The 21003-nt window shown below is 40.7% G+C and overlaps 1 protein-coding gene across 1 annotated transcript in view; it reads left to right on the plus strand.

Moving 5' to 3' along the window:
* The first annotated feature begins 3504 nt into the window (after window positions 1-3504).
* HNF4G (hepatocyte nuclear factor 4 gamma) overlaps window positions 3505-21003 on the plus strand; it is a 128934-nt gene continuing 111435 nt past the window's right edge. Inside the window, exon 1 of the mRNA XM_023248474.2 lies at window positions 3505-4244. The gene's annotated coding sequence lies outside the window, so the exon portion shown is untranslated. The remainder of the gene's footprint in view (window positions 4245-21003) is intronic.

The raw sequence follows: 21003 nt of genomic DNA on the forward strand, positions 1-21003 counted from the left end.
TTCACAGGTGAGGTAGTCTGGAGACACTCCTGTGGCCTTACTTACAAGGGCTTACTCCGGGTGCTCCTGGTCTGTGACTTGAGCATAGAATAAGGACTAATTTTTATCTGGATCAGTGTGTGACCAAGCAGGGTGCCTGGCCCTGGAGGCTATGCCTTTTCCCAACTGTTTTTAAGAACCTGACTCCCCCAAAAGGGCCAGGCAAGGTTCTGGAAGTGGCTTTTTAGGATCTATCTGCACGGTGTTGGTGTTGGTGCTGCTGGACAGATGCTGGACAGATGCTCATGAATCCCTCCTCTGTATTCAGTCTGTCTGTTCTACTGGTTTTGTTTTACCACGTTAAATTCAAGGCATTAAAAGTGGGTGTTCCATGAAAAGTCTGGCAAATCAGATGGCTGACGAGGGTACCAAAGCCCAGAATCGAAGTCACAATCCCCTACCGCTCTAGGCCCAAGGCGCAGACCTAGCTGGAGGCTAACTGTGCAGGGTCGGAGGAGATGAAATGGCTCAACATTCCCCTTCCTGGGGGCGGGAGCCTGCAGCTCTACAGCTCCGGCGATCTGTGCCCTCGCTTTGGGCTGCTCTAGGGAGCAAAAAGGCTGTTCTTTCCCTAAAAAGGACGGGGGCAGCGAGCGGCCCTGCACCCGAGGCCTCGCTGGCTTCAGGGCTGTTCCCGCCTCCACCCCCACCCCCGACCTTGCTGACAGAGCCCTTCCCCCGCTCCCAGTCCCAGTGACCGGAATCCTGGCCTTCTCTTCTGATGCATAAAACATTCAGTGGCCTCCAGGGAGTTTTTGAAATTCTGGCGTAGGCTGCTTTACCGGTGCTTTCGCCCCCAGGGTCAAACACAACTCCAACGGTTTTGTTGGGGACGCGTTTAGCGCCGCTCCAGAGTCTTTAATTTCACCTGAGTCCCCGTGGCCACATCCCGCCCGCGGTCCTTTACATTACGAGGACCTTGGAAGGGGTCACTGGGCTTTGCCCAAATCCAGAAAGGACCAGCAGGTGGAGAATTGTATGAGTTTTTGATTTCTCCTTTTCCTTCTTTTTTCTTTTTCTTTTTTTTTTTAATATCCTGGGTGCAAACGCGCGTGAGGGTGGTTGGTAATCCCCACTGATTGCGCCCGTGCGTGCGATGGCCGGCTGCAGTGTGGGTGTGACTGCGATCGTGGAGGGGCTGGTGCTTAACCAGGTCAGCAGAGGTGGAGAGGAAGAGGGCAGTTCCCGTTTGGGTCCTGTGATGGTGTTATGTGCAGGGCGAGGGGAGTGGAGCTGCCCTCCGAAATGGGGTCTCTGCTGAAATCTGGAGCACTTTTCCGCTCGAGGTTCCCCGCGCCTGCCGGCACTCTCCCCACCTCCTGAGAGCTCTGCCCGTGGCTTCTGCTTTAATTAATAGTATCAGAACCGCTCGTGGGAAAAAAACCGGAGCTCTTATCAAGATGATCAGGTGCCGCTGGGAAAAAGAAACAAAACAAAACAAGACAACGGTCTAAAAAAGATGTTCCAAGCGGAAAAATGAGGCTAAATGAGACACTTAACAGGAAAGTGAAGCAAAGGGGTGTTGACTCTACATTTTCTGCTTAGTTTTAGGTTGAAAGAGTAGATGTGAGAAATACACGTGTATAGTCTCCTTCTAAACGCTAAATATTGAAACAGAACTTGTCTTCTGAGAACCCTTCCCTTAACATTTATCCTTATCTCTTCTCTATCATTGTGTTCCTCCCACACCCTCCTCAGTGCATCAGGGACAACTCTCTGTAGAACACATTTTTCATTTTCAGCATCATAAACCCATGCCATGAAAACTTGTAGTAAATTAGTTTCAGGGACAATATAAGTGATGCTCTAAAGTTTTGTCAGTTGGCATTGGCTATTCTAGTAAAGACTGCTGAGCCAACTTCTCCTACCTTCCTTTAGCTCTTAAGGTCCTTTTTTGTTTGTTTGTTTGTTTGTTTGTTTAGTCATCTGAAGCCACCCCCTTCTTGCAGTGGGCGAGGCAGGTTTGGCCGTGCTACAGAAACTCTTGGAGATTTTTCTAAATTAAACAAATGCAGTGCCTCCTTTAAATAATAACTAAGTCTTAACAGAGTTTATACTTCTTTAATTGCACTGTCATTTCTCTCACCGCTAGTCAAAATCCTTGTGACCAAATTCTCTGGCAAAGGTTCTACATGTTGTGTCAAAATAACTGTGAACACAGAACATGGTGATGATCATTTCCTGGTAGATCAGTGAATCTACTACACATCGATGACGAATTGATCACCCCAAACCGAACCCATTCACATCACACATTGTTAGTAGTGAAGTAAACGGAGACTCTTGAACTAAAATATGGCTTCTCTGCTGGGAATAACGGATGGGATGTCAGGTAAGCATTAAAGCTCCCGTGAATGGGGACGGAGAATTTGTCTTCAGACTGTCAGCGTTTTGTGGGAAGTATATTTATATTTTCACATATGATATGACAATATTCACTAAGGATCTGGGAATAGTTTTAAGGAGAATGTCCACAGGTGATCTTTAAACAGCACACCTATGAAAGACTTGTGTAACAAGCATGAGCCGTTAATTGTTACCCTTCTGCCTCAACTGTCTCTGGACGGTTTCCTGGAGCCCACGTGGACAGAGGCCGCTTTGGTGACTCGGTTTGCACACCGCGTGGGCAACAAGGACCCAAAGAATGTGTTTTGCTCAAGAGGGTCGATTTAAAGAAAATAGTATATGATTTCTCTCCTTTGTTCTGATTTCTAAAACAACCAACTACTTGTTTTTAAAAGAGCCTTTGAGCAAGAGATTCAGAAGGAGGAAACTGAGAAAGTTTTGTAAGCCCGATCTAAAAAGAAAAAGAAAAAAATACCTAGCTCTTTGATCTCCTTGGCATTGTTATTACAGTCTTAAAATAACCGCCACCCCCCTGGTCGGAAAAGAAAAACCTTACGGATTAAGTAACTATTTATCTCATGAGGATAATTACTTGTTTGACCTGAAGTCATTCATTCCCGAAACCACCAAGTTAAATTGTTGAGATGTTTTTTTAAAGCCACAGTTTTTGGGCTATATTGCCTAGTGAACAAAAGCCTGACCCAGATGACCAGCAAGTGCCGAAAGGCTCTGAGCATCATTTCGTGAAGTCTAAAGCTTGAGAAGGCGCCTAGGGTTTGAGAGGGAGAAAGAAAGCTTTCCATCAGATACATATGTAAAGAGGTACTTAATGACTGAATCCACAGGTGGCTGGGTAGGCAGGGGAAGGGGAAACTAGTCTCCCACCTCTTCCCAGAACTCTTGCTGAGCAAGGTGGCCACAACCATCCGGGCAGAAGTTAACCCCAGCGGCCAAGGTGCAGATTAATGAAATGGTTGCGGCTTCCCCTAGTGGTGTGGCCGCAGTGCTGTCCCTAGGAACCTATTCAGTTCCCTTCAATAATACTTCCGGCCCTTTTCTGGACCTCATTGGCTCAGAATTATATCTGCATTCTGGGGTCAGCAGGCTTTCTCCACCAACGTGGGTCCAAACGCACTGCCTCAAGGTTGACACCGCCCTAGACTAGGCGTGACCGGGAGAGGACGGTGCCCGCGGTGCGGGCCGGGCGCGGAAGCTGGTGGGGCTCCCCCAGTGCGGGAGGCTGGCGAGGACTCCAAACGGTCAAGCGTTGGAGGGCCTCACCCTGATGGTGGGAATTTAGGCATGTGGCGTGTGGCAGTTACCTCCGGGCGGCCTCGGGGAGGCCCCGGTGAGCCACTACGGTCAACGGGAGGCCGGGGTTCGGGGCTTGCTGGCCCGCCCGCCGGTCACCCAGGGGCCTTGGGAACAGGGAAATGCGCGCGCCGAGGCGGTGGCGGCCTCGCCGCTTTCAGTTTTCATTGAGGCTGCTGGTTACTGTTTAACATCCCCACCCACGTTTCAGTTTGTTTAGTAAATCGATCGTTCGGTGAGAGTCAGGCCGCTGCCTTGTCGCCATTGAGCAAAACTAATATCCTTCAGCATACGGTCAAAAGTCTTTGCTAGAGATCAAGACAAACAAACAAACAAACAAACCACAAAATCCTTAAGCTCCTCTCCCAGCTCCCCCCAGCCCCACCCCCACCTCCCACCTCCGCGCTTTCAGCCAACTTCCCAGGCTCGGAAAAGTGCGGCACGGGACGCCGCTGCTGGGGTGGGTGGGGGGAACGTGCCGCCGGGAGATGCGGCGGCTGCGGCGCAGCTGACTGCGACGCGGGAGCTCCGGGAGCGCCTCCGCGCAGGTAAGTTTCTCTGCCCGCGCCGCGCGCGCCGGGGGCCGAGCCCGAGTCCACCGCCCCCGGCCGGTGTCGGGCGGGAGGAGTCTCGGGGCCCCTCGGGCTGCTGAAGGAGGGGCGCCCGCCCGCCCGCCCGCGAGCGGCTGAGCCTTGGGATTCCTACGCCAGGCAGGGATGAAAGGAGATACCTCGAGGCCTCCCCCGGCCTGCGGTGGAGGGAAGAAGGAAGGGTTGCAGGAGGGGCGGTGGGGGGCACGCGCAAGCCGCTCACCCAGAAAAAGTAAAGAAAAAAGTTGGATTTGTTTGGGAGACAAAGCTTTGGTGTCGTCGGCGGGTCACATGGTTGCCAGGTCTCCGGGGGCTTCGGTGGAGTTTTGTTTTTGTTCCCCCCCCCCCCCCCACCTTGGCCTGGGGCAAGGCCAGGGCAAATGGATATCTACGAGCCCCTGAGGTTTGTGGGGAGGTGCTTGGTCCTGGAGCATCATCCCACCGCCTTGCTCCAGTCTCACTCAGTTCTCCCATAGAGACGTTTTGGGAGTGGGCATCTTCCGGTGAGGCTGCTGGGAGATTATATGGGAAACATACATATATAGTTGTATCTATAACTATAGATACAACTATAGATAATCTATAGATCTATAGATACAACTATAGATAATCTATAGATCTATAGATATAACTATAATCTATAGATCTATAGTTATAGTTATCTGTAATATATATCAATAGTTGTAGTTAATATCTATCTATAACTATAGATAGGTATAACTATATATGTACATGAATATATAAAATTCTATCTAAACCAATTTTGCTTCCTTTGGGCAGAGATCCCTTGCAAGCTTGTTTGAACACTGCGCCATTTGAGTGCTTCCGTGTCTAAGGAGAATAAGCCAGCACGTGATGTGATCTTTGAATTGAATATAGTATGTGCTTCATACCTGATGAGCCTGTTACTAAGGCTTGCTCAAAAAAGTCCAAGGACCCCCCTCTCCAACCTGCAGTCTTCAGTAAACTTTCATTTGACAACAAGGGCTGGAGAGCATAGAATACAGAAGCTCTAAACCTAAAGGGTTGTCCTGAAAGCTTACCACCTCATAGATAGCAACATTTCCTGGTTTTGTTCTGTTCCTTTTCCCACTTTTCCATCCGTTTTATCTGTATCTTCTCCCTCTTCACAAACATTTACTCCTCATTAAAATACTCTTCCTTTCCTGCTATCCCTACTTTTACATAATAATCCCGCAGTTCCCACCCTCTCACCACACCTTTCTCTGTTTTTCCTCTTTTGTGGACACATCATCAAGCCACCTGATATATTATTGTGTGTTGAAGTCAGTGGCCCAGTAGGGTTGGCTCCTCCCTGGGGGAAGAGGAGACAGAGGTGTGAGTGTTGCTAAACTACTCAGTTTTCTCTTTTCAAAGTGGAGAAGAGGGGTTCTTGGCTGGCTCTGTTGGTGGAGCATGTGACTCTTGGTCTTGAGGGTCCTGAGTTCCATCCCCTCACTGGGTGTAAAGATTACTTAAAAAAAAAAAAAAAAACAACTGGAATGGAAATTGAGAGCCATTGTTCTCTTTCCATTTCTCCTAAGCTCCATTTATGGGCCTACAAATATGTAATTTTTCTCAACATGCTTTAGGAGGGTAGTACAATGCTTAAAGTACTATATGGGTCTATTAAGATCTTTTAAGCCTTTTACTCTGTAGTTGTTATCTAAGCATATGGGACAGTGCAAATTTTGGGGGGATTGCTAAGCTTTTTTTTTTTAATACCCTCATGCAAATAATTTTGGTTTTGAGTGCCCCATTTCTTTGAAATTTTTTGTTATTTCTGTGAATTCTGAAAATAGTACTTGCTTATAAAACAACATGAATATTATAGTAAAATATAAAGTGACCCCCCTTCCCTATTCCACTTCATATGTGTAACTGCCATTGATAGTTGGGTTTGTGTCCCTTCATGTGTGTGACCACAGGAATTTTTCTTTCATTATTGCAAAAGATTGGCTAATGGCTCATATCAATATCATACCAGTGTTTTGAAGTTTATTTTTCAGTTAATATTTATCAAATATTTCTCTGTCAATATATGAAGATTCTTCTTTTCTTAATGTATCTACCCAGTGTAGCCAGCCACCATATCACAGAATATTCACTTGGTCGTAGGGTTGTTCACTGCGCAGAGGTGACCAGGTAAGGGGGAAGTGAGGACTGAAACCTTGATCTTACAAATAGTGATGCAGTGAATGTCTGTGTACATTATCTTTGCGAGGGTACTGCAGAAGATTTATTCTGAGAAGAGAATTGCTGGCTCTAGGGGGATGTTCACTTCAAATTCAATAGATACTGCAAGGAAACTTCTTAAGTACCCACAGCGTATTTGCTATGCTCTTGCCAACACTGGATAATATTGGTGTATTTAAAATGTTGCCAATCTGATAGAAAAATTGATTCCTCCTTGTTGGAGTTTTATAATTTGGAAATTATATAAACCAGTCTTGGAACATCTGATTTGGAGAGCTTGAGAATTTTGTTTTAAAAATATAAGAAGGTAGAAAAGGACTTGACTGCATTTCAAAATACCATCTCATTTTGAGCTTGTAAATGATACCACTGCATTTGCTACTATCTTTCCATTTACTAAATGGCTAGAGATGCTGATACATGGTAAGTGAGAATTCCTGGCTCACAAACATGTGGCTCTGGTGTGCCTTGTAGTTGCTGTTGGGATTTTTTGCTCTTGACTTACATGTTTGCCACCTTCGTTAAAGAGGTTTCACACTCCTGGAAATGAAAGCTCAATTTTAGACGAGATATCATAGCTTTAGATCCTTAAGCTATAGATGCAAACAAAATAACCAGATGTGCAATGATACCTTCAGGTAGAATCCGTTCTGTTCGCTCTCCACATAGGAACTGTCACCTGCTAATATTGATCAGCTCATACACAGACACAAGGAGTGTTTCAAAAATGGCTTACTCTTACAGCTGGACAACTTGTTTAGGAATATCAAGAATATATATAATATATACTTACATGTATGTGTAATATATATATTTAGCTAATACTGAATTCTTAGTATGTGCTATAAACTGTTATAAGTTATTTATATGCGTTTTTTTTCTTTCTCGTATATTCTTTAAACAAATTTCTGTAGTTCATACTAATATTGTCCCCATTTTCAAATGGGAAAAATGAAGCACAGAGACATTTAAAAACTCCACTAAAGTTACACATGTCCAGGTGATAAAACTGGGGATTCAAATCCAGTCCCCATGGCTCTAGGCCATGAGAATAACAATGGCTGCTCTACGGGGTCATCGGGTTGCTCACTGCACAGGGATAACCAACTGAAGGGGACGTGAGCACTGAAACCTTGATCCCACCCTGCAGGCCAAACTATGTTCCTTTGCTTTCATCTGAGTGTTACCTAGGGAAGGTACTTTTCTGAGTCACAAGTCTGTAAGGGCTCATAGAAACCCTGCTCCTGATGTATTGGGAGCTGTATGTATACAGATGTGCTTGTGAAACTAAGTGCCTTTGTAACTCAATACTATTGTGCCCATTCATTATGGATACACCTTTAAGAACAGATCTGCCCTATTGCCTATACTTCTTAACTTATATTTAATACATAATGGCACAGTATGATCTCTGCATGGGAGAATTAGCTCATAGCCTCTGATGTTGTGTTGCCATGAAAACCATTGGTTTTATCAAAATGGTTTTCTGGAAAATGCATAAGGACTTCATTGTCTTTTTCTTTTTTTGTGATTTTTCTTAACATTTTGATGGACATGAAGGTCTTTGAGGATGACCAACTCACGGCATATAAGCCAAGAAAGAAGGCTTTGTTTCATGTAGAGAGGTTTTTATCCCTGCCCTACCATTTACTAATAGGGGAGTAGGGAGGAGGGGACGTGGGCAAGTCCATCTTTTTTCATTTTTGAAGTGTATGGGATTATAATACCTATCTTATAGACTTGGTATACTGATTATATATGTTAATACATGAAAACATTTAGAACAATGATTTGGCACACATTAAGTACCCACTATGTATTCTTTGTTGCTGCTGTTGTTTTCATAGAATGAGATAATGCATCTAAAACACTACTTGATTTACAGTAAGTTGTTAATAAGTGTCACCTGTTTTTATTGACCTTCTCTCTAGAGAAATTCTATTTGCATACACAAACAAATTACGTATGTCTTCAAGAGTTTATAGAGCCCTAGAGACCTGGGTAAGCCCTCTAATAGGCCTCAGAGATACAATGATGAATAAGATAGACATAGTTCCTGACTTCATGGTGCTTTTAGCTAAACAGGGTACAGGGATTGCCCTGAGTATGTTCAGTGATTAGAGCATGGAGTTTGGATCATTAAGATCTGTGTGCAAACCTGTTTTGCTCTCTGCCAGCTTTGTATCCCTGAGTAAGTTACTTAATGTTTCTGTGCCTGAGTTTAAAAAGTTGTAACATGAGAATAGCCGTTACTCTCAAAGTATATGGGTATTAATGCTTGTATTATTTATACCAAGCATTTCATTTTTTGAAAGTTTGATACTTTCTCTATACTCTGTTTCAGTATAGCAGAATCACAGTTATATATGATAGCAAAAAGTCAGCATAAGCATCTAGGCATTGTGTCCTCATCTCATTTATTTTTTTTTAAGATTTTTAAAAAAAATTTTTTTACATTGATTTATTTTTGAGAAACAGAGTGAGACAAAGCGTGAGCAGGGGAAGGGCAGAGAGAGAAGGAGACACAGAATCTGAAGCAGGCTCCAGGCTCAGAGCAAGCGGTTAGCACAGAGCCTGATGCAGGGCTCAAACTCACAAACTGTGAGGTCATGACCTGAGCCGAAGTCGGACACTCAACTGACTGAGCCACCCAGGCGCCCCATGTCCTCATCTCATTTAAAAGTATTAGCTAATCACATCATCTGGGCCCAGTAAGTTAGTAATTTTTAATATTTTGAATCTTTGAGTATTGTTCCTCTAGGCTCACATACTGTGTTGTGTTTTTCTCATGCTCTTAGCATACTTAAGATTATGACATCTGTCCCACTATTTGTTTGTTTGTTTTGCATTTTCTTGTTTCAGACATCGTGGCTATAGGTTGCACATGAAGTTGATATATGTTAATTTAGCAGGCATTAAGTTATACACACCATACTAGGTGCCTGGAATACAAATATAAATAAAGTAGTGTCCCTGCCCTCAAACACAAATAATCTGCTTGGAAGACAAATACATAGAATCATCAATAATGTAAGGTGACAACTATTCCATTAGTATAATAGGTAGAAGTACCATGGAAAATGGAAACACAAAGGATACATTTAGCCTGACTAACCTGGAGAGGAGTTAATGATTCTCTGGTTAGAAGTTGTTGAGTAGGGAAGAATCAGAAAGGTGTTTGGGACAGAGGAGATTACAGTTGGAGCAGGTGGTATGGCAGGGATGACGTGAAGAAGGCACACTGGGCCAGATTGTGACTGGGTGCCAAAGAGTTGGGCTCTGTCCTCTAGGCATTGAAAGGCCATCAAAAGTATGTAAGTAGGTTGGGTTATTAAAGTTCACCCTCTCCCCCCCCCCCCCCCCCCTTAAGATTGACTGGAAGCATTTGAGTCAGATTGTTAGGTACTTACGGAGAGGACTGTCTCCCTATGTTAGGCTAATTTTCAGCAAAATAATGATTATTTCTAACCTGAATTTTTGCAGCAACCGTTTTCCCTTCCTAGTCTTACCAGCCTCCAGTCAGTTTCCCAAGTAGCAGTTAGACAGATGTAGAGAATACCGATTGGATCATTGTTTTATTTTGTTTTATGTTTTCCTTTCATTTAAAATTCTTTTAACATTCATTCATTTTTGAGAGAGAGAGAGAGAGAGAGAGAGAGAGAGAGAGAGAGAGAGAGAGAGAGAGACGAGCAGAGGAGAGGCAGAGAGAGAGGGAGACACAGAATCCAAAGCAGGCTCCAGGCTCTGAGCTGTCAGCACAGAGCCTGATGAGGGGCTCAGTCACTAACTGTGAGATCATGACCTGAGCCGAAGTTGAAGTCGGAAGCTCAAGTGACTGAGCCACTCCGACACCCCGTGTTTCCCTTCATTTGAAACAATCTGTTAACTTCTTAATGCCCTTAGCATGAAGTGCTATGTGACTTGGTCCATGATTTGCAATTAAAACTTCACTTCTCTTTTCTTGAGATCCCTTACTTTCCTTCAGCTGGAATAGATGTCTTAGTTCCTCAAATGTACCATGCTCTGTGCCTTCAGGGTGCTGCTTCTATTCTTTGGCACTCTTAGCCACCATCACCATCATTTTTCCCTCAGCATTTTAGCCAAATTCCACTTATCTTGTAGGTCGGTGCTTAAAAAAACACCTTCAAAATCTTTCCTGACTCCTGATCCAATACATCAACTTCCTTGGATCTTGCTCCCTCCCTGACGTGATGCTTACCAACTTTATCACACATCGTGTTTGGATGTTTGATGATCATTCTTCCAGACCAATTGTTGGGCCTCTGAGGGCAGGAACCGTATTGCTCTTGCCCACTTCTTTAGTTGGGCATTTAGCTAAAGCTTAATGAGTATGTGCTCACTGAATGAAATAACTGTAAGGGAGGAGGAAGTTGAAATACCAAGAATAGAATTAAACTTTTTGTTAGAAACCTGATTTTCCAGCACTATATTCTCTATTGAGGATTAAGCAATGACTGGAAATGATTCTCTCCTAAGTTTTTCATGTCTGGTTGGGGATATGAATAAAAACACTATTCCTGTGATAAGTGCAAATATAGAGTACCGGAGAAGGATTACAGAAACCTACCAGAAAGCCCACTAACTTTTCCTGGAGTAGGTTGCACAAGAGATGACATAGTAATCCTTTATCTTTAAGTTAAGAGGGATATAATCTATTGATATTGAGATATAATTACATTGAGATAATTATATTGAGATAGAACTTCCATTGAGTAAAATCCATCCTTTTCAGTGAGTTTTGACCGATGTATGCAATCGTGCAATCACTAGCACAATGCAATATAGAACATTTCTGTACCCACTTTACCCCAAATTCCCTCATGCTGTTTAGCAGACAGCCCCTTCCATCTCTCCACAGCAACCAATGATGTAATTTCTATCTCCAGTGTTGCCTTTTCCAGAATAATATATAAGTAGAATAGTGTAGGGGCACCTGGGTGGCCCAGTCAGTTGAGTGTCCAGCTCTTGATTTCTACTCAGGTCATGATCCCAGGGTCATGGGATTGAGCCCTGGGTTGGGCTCTACACTGAGTATGGAGTGTGCTTAAGATTCTCTCTCTCTCTCTCTCTCTCTCTCTCTCTCTCTCTGCCGCTTGCGCCCCCCCCACCTCAAATAAAAAAAATTAAAAATAATAAAAAAGTAAAATAGTGTAGTAGTATATAGCCTTTTGTGTCCTGCTTTTTTTCATTTAGCATAATAATTTTGAGATTCTGTCATGTTGTATGTATCAGCTTATTTATTCCTTTAAAAAAACAGGTATATGAGGTACAATTGACATATAATAAGCTGCATATATTTAAAGTGAACAATTTAAAAAGCTTAGACATATGTATATACCAGTGAAGCAATCACAATAAAGGTAGTGAATGTAGCCAACACCTGAAAGGTTTTTTCAGGGTCCTTTAGAAACCCTACCTCCCGCGCCTACCTCAGATAACTACTGATCTACTTTCTGCCCTTGCAAATTAGTTTGCATTTTCTAGAATTTTATATCCATGGGATCACACAGTATTCTTTTGTGTCTGACTTCTTTAACTCAGCATAATTCTTTTAAGATTCATTCATTCTGTTGCATCTCTCAATTCTTGTTTATTTGTTTGCTAAATAGCATTGTTTATATTGACCTGTTGATGACCATTTGAATTGTTTCATGTCTGTTTCAGTTTTGGCTTTTGCAAGTAAAGCTGTTATGAACATTCCTGAACAAAGTTGTTGTGTGAACATATCCTTCCCTTTATTTTGTATACAGTTGACCCTTGAAAACATGGGTTTGAACTGCACAGACCCACTTATACGTGGTACTTTGAATATATTTTCTCTTCCTTATGATTTTCTCAATAACATTTTCTTTTTTCTAGCTTACTGTATTGTAAGAATACAGTATATAATACATATAACATACAAAGTGTGTGTTAATCGACTGTTCATGCTATTTGTAAGGCTTCCAGTTAACAGTAGGCTGTTAGTTAAGGTTTGGGGAAGTCAAAAGTCATATGTGGAGTTTCAACTGCATTTGTGTGTGTGTGTGTGTGTGGGTGGGGGGGGGGTCAGTGTCCCTAACCTCTGTTGTTCAAAGGTCAACTGTAATTACTTAGAAGTATAATGGCTAGGGGCGCCTGGGTGGCTCAGTCGGTTAAGCATCCGACTTCGGCTCAGGTCCTGCTCTAACAGTACATGAGTTCCAGTCCCGCATTGGGCTCTGTGCTGACAGCTCAGATTCTGTGTCTCTCTCTCACTCTGCCCCTCCCCCACTCGTGCTCTGTCTCTCTCTCTCTCTCTCTCTCTCTCTCTCTCAAGAATAAATAACATTAAAATAAATGAATGAATGAATGAATGAATGAAGTATAATGGATGGATCATATAGAAGAGACTGTCAAACTGGTTTCCTGAGTAATTGTACCAATTTATGTTCCCACCAGTAGTTCTAGTTTCTTTGCATTCTTGCCAACACTTGGTATGCCCAGTCTTTTAATTTTAGACATTCTAAAAGATATGCAATGAGATCTCATTGTGGTTTCAATTTGCATTTTCCTAATGATGAATGTATCTGAGCATCTTTTCATGAGCTTATGTATGTGCATGTACTTTGATGAAGTTTTGTTCAATGCCTGTGCATCTCCCTACACCTTTTAAAATTTGAGTTGTCTTCTTATTATCAAGTTGTAAGAGTTCTATATATTTTATAGCTACAAGTCCTTTATCAGATATGTTTAAAGTATTCTTCCCCATATGAATTTATGTTTTGTACAAGGGGTACAATTTGACCAAGAGATTAAGAAAATAAATGATAATTCAATTATAAAAAGAATAATGTGCAAGTGAAAAAAATAAAGCTAGTTTTATGGTTTTATGAGGCTCCAATGTATAGTAAAGCAGGAGAAGGTGGTAGAAAGTGATTTTGCAAAAATAGGAAGAGGCTTGAAAATAGATAGTTTTTAATGTCATGTATGGAACTTAGACTGTCTTTTTTTTTGTGTGAGCACCAATATTAATAAATACCAGTATAATAACAATAATTATACTAATATGTGACCTTTGCAGTTTATGGAATTCTTTTATATGCACAGTTTATAGTGTTTTCCACTACATTATTTTATTTAACTCCTCTGACAGCCATGGGAAGACAAAGACTTGGAGGTGTGTGTAGTCAATGTCAAATATAAATTTTTGGATTTTGAGCCAATTCTTTTTAGCTAATGTCTGTGTGTGTGTGTGTGTGTGTGTGTGTGTGTGTGTGTGTGTGTGTCTGTGTGTGAGTTTAATGTGTGAGGCAAGAATGACGCTTGGGTTGGTCGCAAGGGCTCAAGAGTACACTTTCCCAGTGGGGCAGAGGGCAGTATCCTACTGAGCTCTGGGAGAGGGTATAGTAGACCCTGGTAAAGGTTGGGGAGTATAGTTATACTTTGAAAATGACAATTCACAGTTAATGTAGAAATGTTTTACAAAAATTCCAGAATCTCAGAGGATTTTCTAGACTCTGTGATTTTTCTTTTAATTTTCCTTTATTTGTAAACTGATTCTAGGTGAATAAAGTAAAACTGTATGTATTTGTTAGTTAATTTGCTAAGGAAACATATAGTGTGACCTAGTTTTTTATTTTTTTAATTTTATTATTTTTTTAGTTTGGGGAAGTTCAAAGATAATGGGAAGTTTTTAAATATCACCTGTATATTTTGGTTGAGTATATTCTGTCTCCATTGTCCTGTCCAGGGCCCTGACTTCTTTTCCCATACCAATCACATGTACCACTTGTCAGCTTCAGAAACAGGAAAAAAATTACATGCTGAACAATCTCACAATTTAGTATTTCTCTCTCTTTCTTTCTCCCTAACTCCCTTCCTTCCTTCCTTCCTTCTTTCCTTCCTTCCTTCCTTCCTTCATTTTTCTTTCTTTTCTCTCTTGGAAGTTTTGGCATTTCCCCATTTGCTCCGTTTTTTGCAAGTTTCATCCATTTCTAACTCCCGTGGGTTCTTTTCATGGTAAAGAAATAACAGGATGGTAAGCCAGAGTAACTGAAATACTCATATTCTCAAGTGAGGGATTTATTCATATTCAAAATACTCTCTTACCAAGAATGTAAAAGTGAATTAAAATTGATTATGTTTAATGTGTCCATACATATTGTTGTATATCTTTTATATCTTTTGTGTATATCTTTTGTGTAATCATTCCAAATTCACTTTAAGAAATGCTCTAGTGCTGTGTAGTATGTCTATGCAGATTTAGCATGGGACTGCAGTTTTCTCACAGATTAACCTGGAATGCCAGAGTGTCTTTTAAAGCGTATTTGCAAAATCCTTCTCATCAAGTGTATACTACTTAGATAGTTTGGGGCATTGGAAAGACTATGCAGGCTTTGGAGTCAATTAGACTTAATTCAAAGCTGTAGGGCTTTGGGCATGTTAGCCAACTGACCAGAGCCCCACCTTCCTCATGGGCACAGTGTGTTGTTAGAGTTAAATGAGGAACTCCTGACTGGCTCAATAGGTAGAACATGGGATTCTTGATCTCGGGATCATGAGTTCAAGCCCCACTTTGGGTGTAGAGCCTACTAAAAAAAGAAAAAATAAAGTTAAATGAGATAGCATTTAAAGAGTTCAGTATAGAGTCAGACACAAGGCATATAATGAGATTTCTTCATAGTTTACATCCTCTTTCTATCAAATTAATATTTCTATATATTTATCCCTATTTCTGTAGGTTTTATATACATACATATAAATATAAACACGAATACACATACTTATTACCATCATTAATCACTAGGACTAGTTAACATTTATTAAACACTTTCTATGTGCTGGGCACTAAGTGCCTCACATAAATCATTTAAGCTTTACACTAACACCAGAAGATATAAACTATTATTATCTCCATTGTGCAGATGAGGAAACTGAGGCAAAGAGGTAAATACCTGGTTGAGACTGCACAGCCAGGGGTGTTAGGGGTGAACCAAGGCCATTCAACACCAGAGCTCAATTTCTTTTTCTAATAGAGTTGTTATTCAATTAATCTCATCTCAATTTTCACAGTATCTTTTAAGTCTAAATGAAAGAAGTTAATTTTATTTTCCTTATGTTTTGGAAATAATTATCATTATTTATATGATGCATGTAAATGATTTCAATGGACTCATTTGATCATCTATCAAGTTAAAGTAACTTATCTGATACTTCATATATAAACAAATAGCATGGTGGATTGACATCTGAGACAGAATAGATTGTAAAACACTGAATTTAATAAATTAATTTCAATTAAAATTAGCTTTTAATTGAAACTAATTTATTTAAAAAATTTTTTAATGTTTATTTATTTTTGAGAGAGATAGAGACAGAATGTGAGTGGGTTAGGGGCAGAGAGAGAGGGAGACACAGAATCCAAAGCAGGCTCCGGGGTCTGAGCCATCAGCACAGAGCCCGATGCAGGCCTCGAACTCACGAGCTGTGAGATCATGACCTGAGCCCAAGTCGGACGCTCCACCGACTGAGGCACCCAGGTGCCCTGAAACTAATTTATTAAACCAAGAATAACAATTATGATAGCACATATTTGATGAAATAAAACGTGATGCTTATGGTATTGACTAAAAATTTTAACTAGTTTTTGAGAGGGTGTAATCGAGGGTGGGGTGGGGAGGAGAAGAGAGATGGGGACAGAGGATCTGAAGTGGGCTTTGTGCTGACAGCAGCAAGCCTGATGTGGGGCTGAAACTCATGAATCGCAAGATCATGACCTGAACTGAAGTCGGATGCTCAACTGACTAAGCCACCCAAGGGTCCCTGTTGAAAAGTTTCTTAGGTCTTGATTATTTGTTAAAGAAACTTCTTAGGAAGCAAGACTTACAATTTAGAAGACCTAGAGTGTTTTAAAAGATGATTTTCCTTTCTTAGTTAGTTGATAAACTTCTTTCTGGACAAAGAATTCTGCTACCTGAAATTATCTTCGTTATAGATATGTCAAATAGGAAATATAAAGATATTTATACCTAGCATATGTAGTATATATTGAAGTAGTTTCTGTTACCACGTGATTTATGAATTTTAATGGTCATATTTTTCTTCTATTTATGCACTGATTCCCAGAAAAGTTGAATCTTACTACAACTTGCAAAGTAATTGTTATCTAAGTAGAGAGTATTTTTTGATATATGTCCTCAAACTGCATGAAACACTTAAATTATAATGGAGAACAAACAATATGCATGAGTAACATACTTCTCTTATTAATGCTAGAACAATTTTAATGACATTGCCATTTTCTACCTATAGAACACACGTACTTTTTCTTATGAGTCTGAAACATGACATTTCATTTTGTGAAACTGAATTGATAACTTGTATATTTGAAACCAGTAGCTATGATAAAAATGTATCCTTCATTAATAAGTGTTATAATTTGGGGCACCTGAGTGGCTCAATCCATTAAGCAGCCGACTTCGGCTCAGGTCATGATCTCACAGCTCCTGAGTTCGAGCCCCACGTCAGGCTGTGTGCTGACAGCTCAGAACCTGGACCCTGCTTCAGATTCTGTGTCTCCCTCTCTCTCTCTCAGCCCCACCCCCACTCATACTTTTTTCTCTCTCTCTCTCTGTCAAAAATAAATAAAACATTAGAAAAAAATTTTTAAAAGCATTGTAATTCAATTAAGCAAGAGTTTTTGAGTGAGTATTATGTGCAAAACATATAGTGGCTTAAGTGACATAAGGAATAAATAGAATTCCTAGAGTTTAAGAATTAGCAAAATAGTTGGGAGAAATAAATACAAAAATAATTCTCATTCAAGTTGGCTTGTGGTAAATGTTGTAATCTATAAATCACTTATTCCTGGATACTGACATACTGACATATATATATATATATATATATATATATATATATATATGTAATAAATGAATTATATGAATCCACTTTTATACAAATATATACACCAAAGAGACTGCATAGTTCCTCTTGTTGATATCGTGTATGCCAGATATAAGGAAAGTATCCAGAGCTTATCTCAAAAATATTTTTTTGTCTAGTTGAAGAAAACTAATGAATAAAATCTTTTTTTAATGTAAGTGTTTTAGTATGCTGGGGCTGCCATAACAAAATGCCACAGGCTGGGTGTTTTGAAAACAGAAATTTATTTTCTTGCAGCTGTGGGGCCTAGATGTCCAGGATCAAGGTGTTGGCAGATCTGGTTTCTTCTGAGTCCTCTCCCCTTAGCTTACAGATGGCCATCTTCTTGTGTCTCGGTGTTACTTTTGTGAGTGTCTGTATCCTAGTCTTCTCTTATAACTACATCAGTTTCATGTTTTGGCTCATCCATATGATCTCCTTTTACCTTGATTGCTCTTTAAAGACCCTATCTCTAACTATAGTTGTATTTTGAGGTACTGGAGGTTAGGTTTGGGGGTTAGGGTGGGGGGGCACAATTCATCACATAACATCAGGGTAACCATAAAGTGAGTTAGCTTTATCACAGTCTTATACATTCAAATCTTCCTTATGGAAATGCATACATTTGTTTTAGACTATAAATTAAATCAGCTCAGTCCAAAACCAAAACCATTTGTGTTGACATCTAGAAGGCCTTCTTCTCTCTTAACACTCACCTCCTATCCATACTTCTGTTGTTATTGCCTTCATGCATCTTCCCTTTTGACCAGTCTGTCCGTTTGGGACAAATGGTAAACGTTGATGTGGCTTGTGGATACCATCTAGAATCACTGAATAATACATAGAAGGATGAATCTTCTATGAATAATCTGGACTATAAATAATAAGTCTGTTTTTTTTTTAAATACTTCTATATGCTCTGTATGTACATATTTCTATTTCCCATGTTGGCCTTTGAGTAAATGAGGTGATGTTTTGATTAGCAGTGGAGGGAAATTCTGTAGGTATGTATATTTGCATCCCTGAGACTACGAGAAGTTAAAGAGCTATGCCCAATTAAGCTGAACTCCAAAATAGGGCAGGTACTGTGTTTGCATTTTGGGAAAAACATTTCAAATATGTCTTTCTTTCAGATTTCACTCTCTACTGTGTCCAAGGCCTCATGTATGTAAGACATGCATACCTCATTTTAATTTAGAAGTGCTGGGTTTAAGTAAGAAGTGTTGGATGTACAAAGAAATATATGAAATAATTCAAGGATTGCTAAACTGTGTAATTCATGAATTAATAGGAAAGAGACATACAGCAGAGCCCCACTGATGCTGATGGCAAAAGCGCGAAAATGCCAGACCAGTTCTGAGGGACACTGTCCGTGGCTGCGTCCTCTCTTCCCTAGTTGAGAGAGAGAAACAATTCACAAGGCCTCTAAGGTACAAAGGGCAGTGTCTGTATTTGAAGTTATGCATTAAACAGATTGTTTCAGAATTTCTCAGGTAGAATCCTAACAACTCAGCTCACAGTAAAAGCTCCAGGATTCATTCTCACAAACACTTTCGTTTTACTAACAATATAATTGCAAATTACGGGCCTTTGGAGCAGTGTGCTCACTCCAATGGGTCTGTTCTCAAATCTTAGAAGATTGGTCGCATTATGTCTTTAGCCATCTTGCAATAAATATCTTAGGAACAGTAGTTCACTGATTTAGAGAAAATGATCAGTCTTGGTATGGGGTGGTATGTGTAAAGCATTTAAGACAGAGGGAATTAGACAGTAGACTAAGCTACTGAGTGACCTTTGACAAGTTATTTAACTTGTTTGTGCTTTAGTTTGCCTGTCTCTAATCTAAAGGATTACTACCTACTTTCAGAGGGTTCCTGAAAAACTTAAATTAGACAACATATATAAGACACCACCCAGCACCATTTTCTAGTACTTGGCAGTTTCTTAATAAATGGAAATATCCTTTCTTTTCATCTTCATGATTCCTCTCCATCCTTCCTGTTACGGTGCCGGAAGTAGATATTTTTAAAAAGAACCCTCTAAATTTTTCGCTTAAACCATAAGCCAGGAGTTATCCTGAATTTCTGTTTTTTCCTTATACACCTGGTCTAATTTGTTAGCAAGTCAGAGACCTGCCAATATTACCTCCAAACGAGCCTCGCAATTTCCACTTACTCTCCCCTCTCTGCTGCCGTGTCATCCAAGCCACAGTAATTGCATAGCTGGGCAACTCCAGCTGTCTTGTTAACCGCTCTCTCAGTTTCCATGTTGTTCCCTGCAAGGGTGATCTTAAACCATAAATAAGGACCTATCCTCCCCTTGCCAAAACCAATCCAATTGGTTGTCCATTGTGCCAGGAATAAAGGCCAGACAATGTCGTGGCCTCTGAGGCATTTGACATTCTGCCTTCCTATGGCCATTCTCTTACCTCTGGCCATATCCAGCTTTAATCAGTTCTCAAAAAGTCTAACCTTGCCCTTTTCATGCAAAACACCCTCTGAACTCACCCCCACCTCTCACACATAAACATGACCTGAATATCTTCATCCTTCCTGTCTCATTTCGATATTCACCTCCATAGAGAGGGTGCCAGGAGTTTCCTCTGATTTGTGCCTTCTTCCATACTTATGGCTTGCAGATAATCACCTCGGCCCAGCTGGCTGGGAGGTCTCAGCAGCAGAAGCTTGAGTGGACATTGTAAAAAGGGATAAAACAAAAGGCCAGGAGGAAAAGAGAAGAAAGGAAATACTAAATATTTAATAAAGTAAAAAAAAAAAAAAGAGACATTCTTTAATCTACTTGAAAACTTTAATAACTTGAAAACTTGTTTCATGACATACATTTTTGTTTGGATTAAGATACAATTATTGCTAACTGCTGGTTTAGGACACTACAGCAGCACTCTGCAATAGAAATGCCATGCAACCCCATGTGTACTTGTTTATATTTTTAACATAGCCGCATGGCAGGAAGGTTGAAACAAGGGACAGTAATTTTCATAATCCATTTATTTAACCCAGTATATCCAATATATCATTTCTGTGTTAATCAATATAAACATAAAAATTATTAATTATATAGTTTACATTGTTTTTCATAGTAAACTTTCAACATCTAGGACATTTTTATGTTTGCAGCACGTCTGTTCCCGCTAGGCACAGTTCAGGTACTCAGCAGCCACATGTGGCTAGTGGCCGTGGTTTTGGTGAGTGTGGATCCAGTGGTGACTCCAGTAAGATCCAATCTATATACCACTCTTTCATCATCTCGGATGAGTTTTTTTTTTTTTTTCAATGTTTTTTATTTATTTTTGGGACAGAGAGAGACAGAGCATGAACGGGGGAGGGGCAGAGAGAGAGGGAGACACAGAATCTGAAACAGGCTCCAGGCTCCGAGCCATCAGCCCAGAGCCTGATGCGGGGCTCGAACTCACGGACCGCGAGATCGTGACCTGGCTGAAGTCGGATGCTTAACCGACTGCGCCACCCAGGCGCCCCATCGGATGAGTTTTTACTTAATTTTATGACAATCTAACTTTGAGTTGTTTTTTTAGATTAGATATGTCAAAGACTTTTTAAAAAAATGTTTATTGATTTATTTTTGAGAGAGAGAGAGA

The sequence above is a fragment of the Felis catus genome, chromosome F2 (genome assembly GCF_018350175.1).
Source record: "Felis catus isolate Fca126 chromosome F2, F.catus_Fca126_mat1.0, whole genome shotgun sequence".
NCBI classification, from domain to species: domain Eukaryota; kingdom Metazoa; phylum Chordata; class Mammalia; order Carnivora; family Felidae; genus Felis; species Felis catus.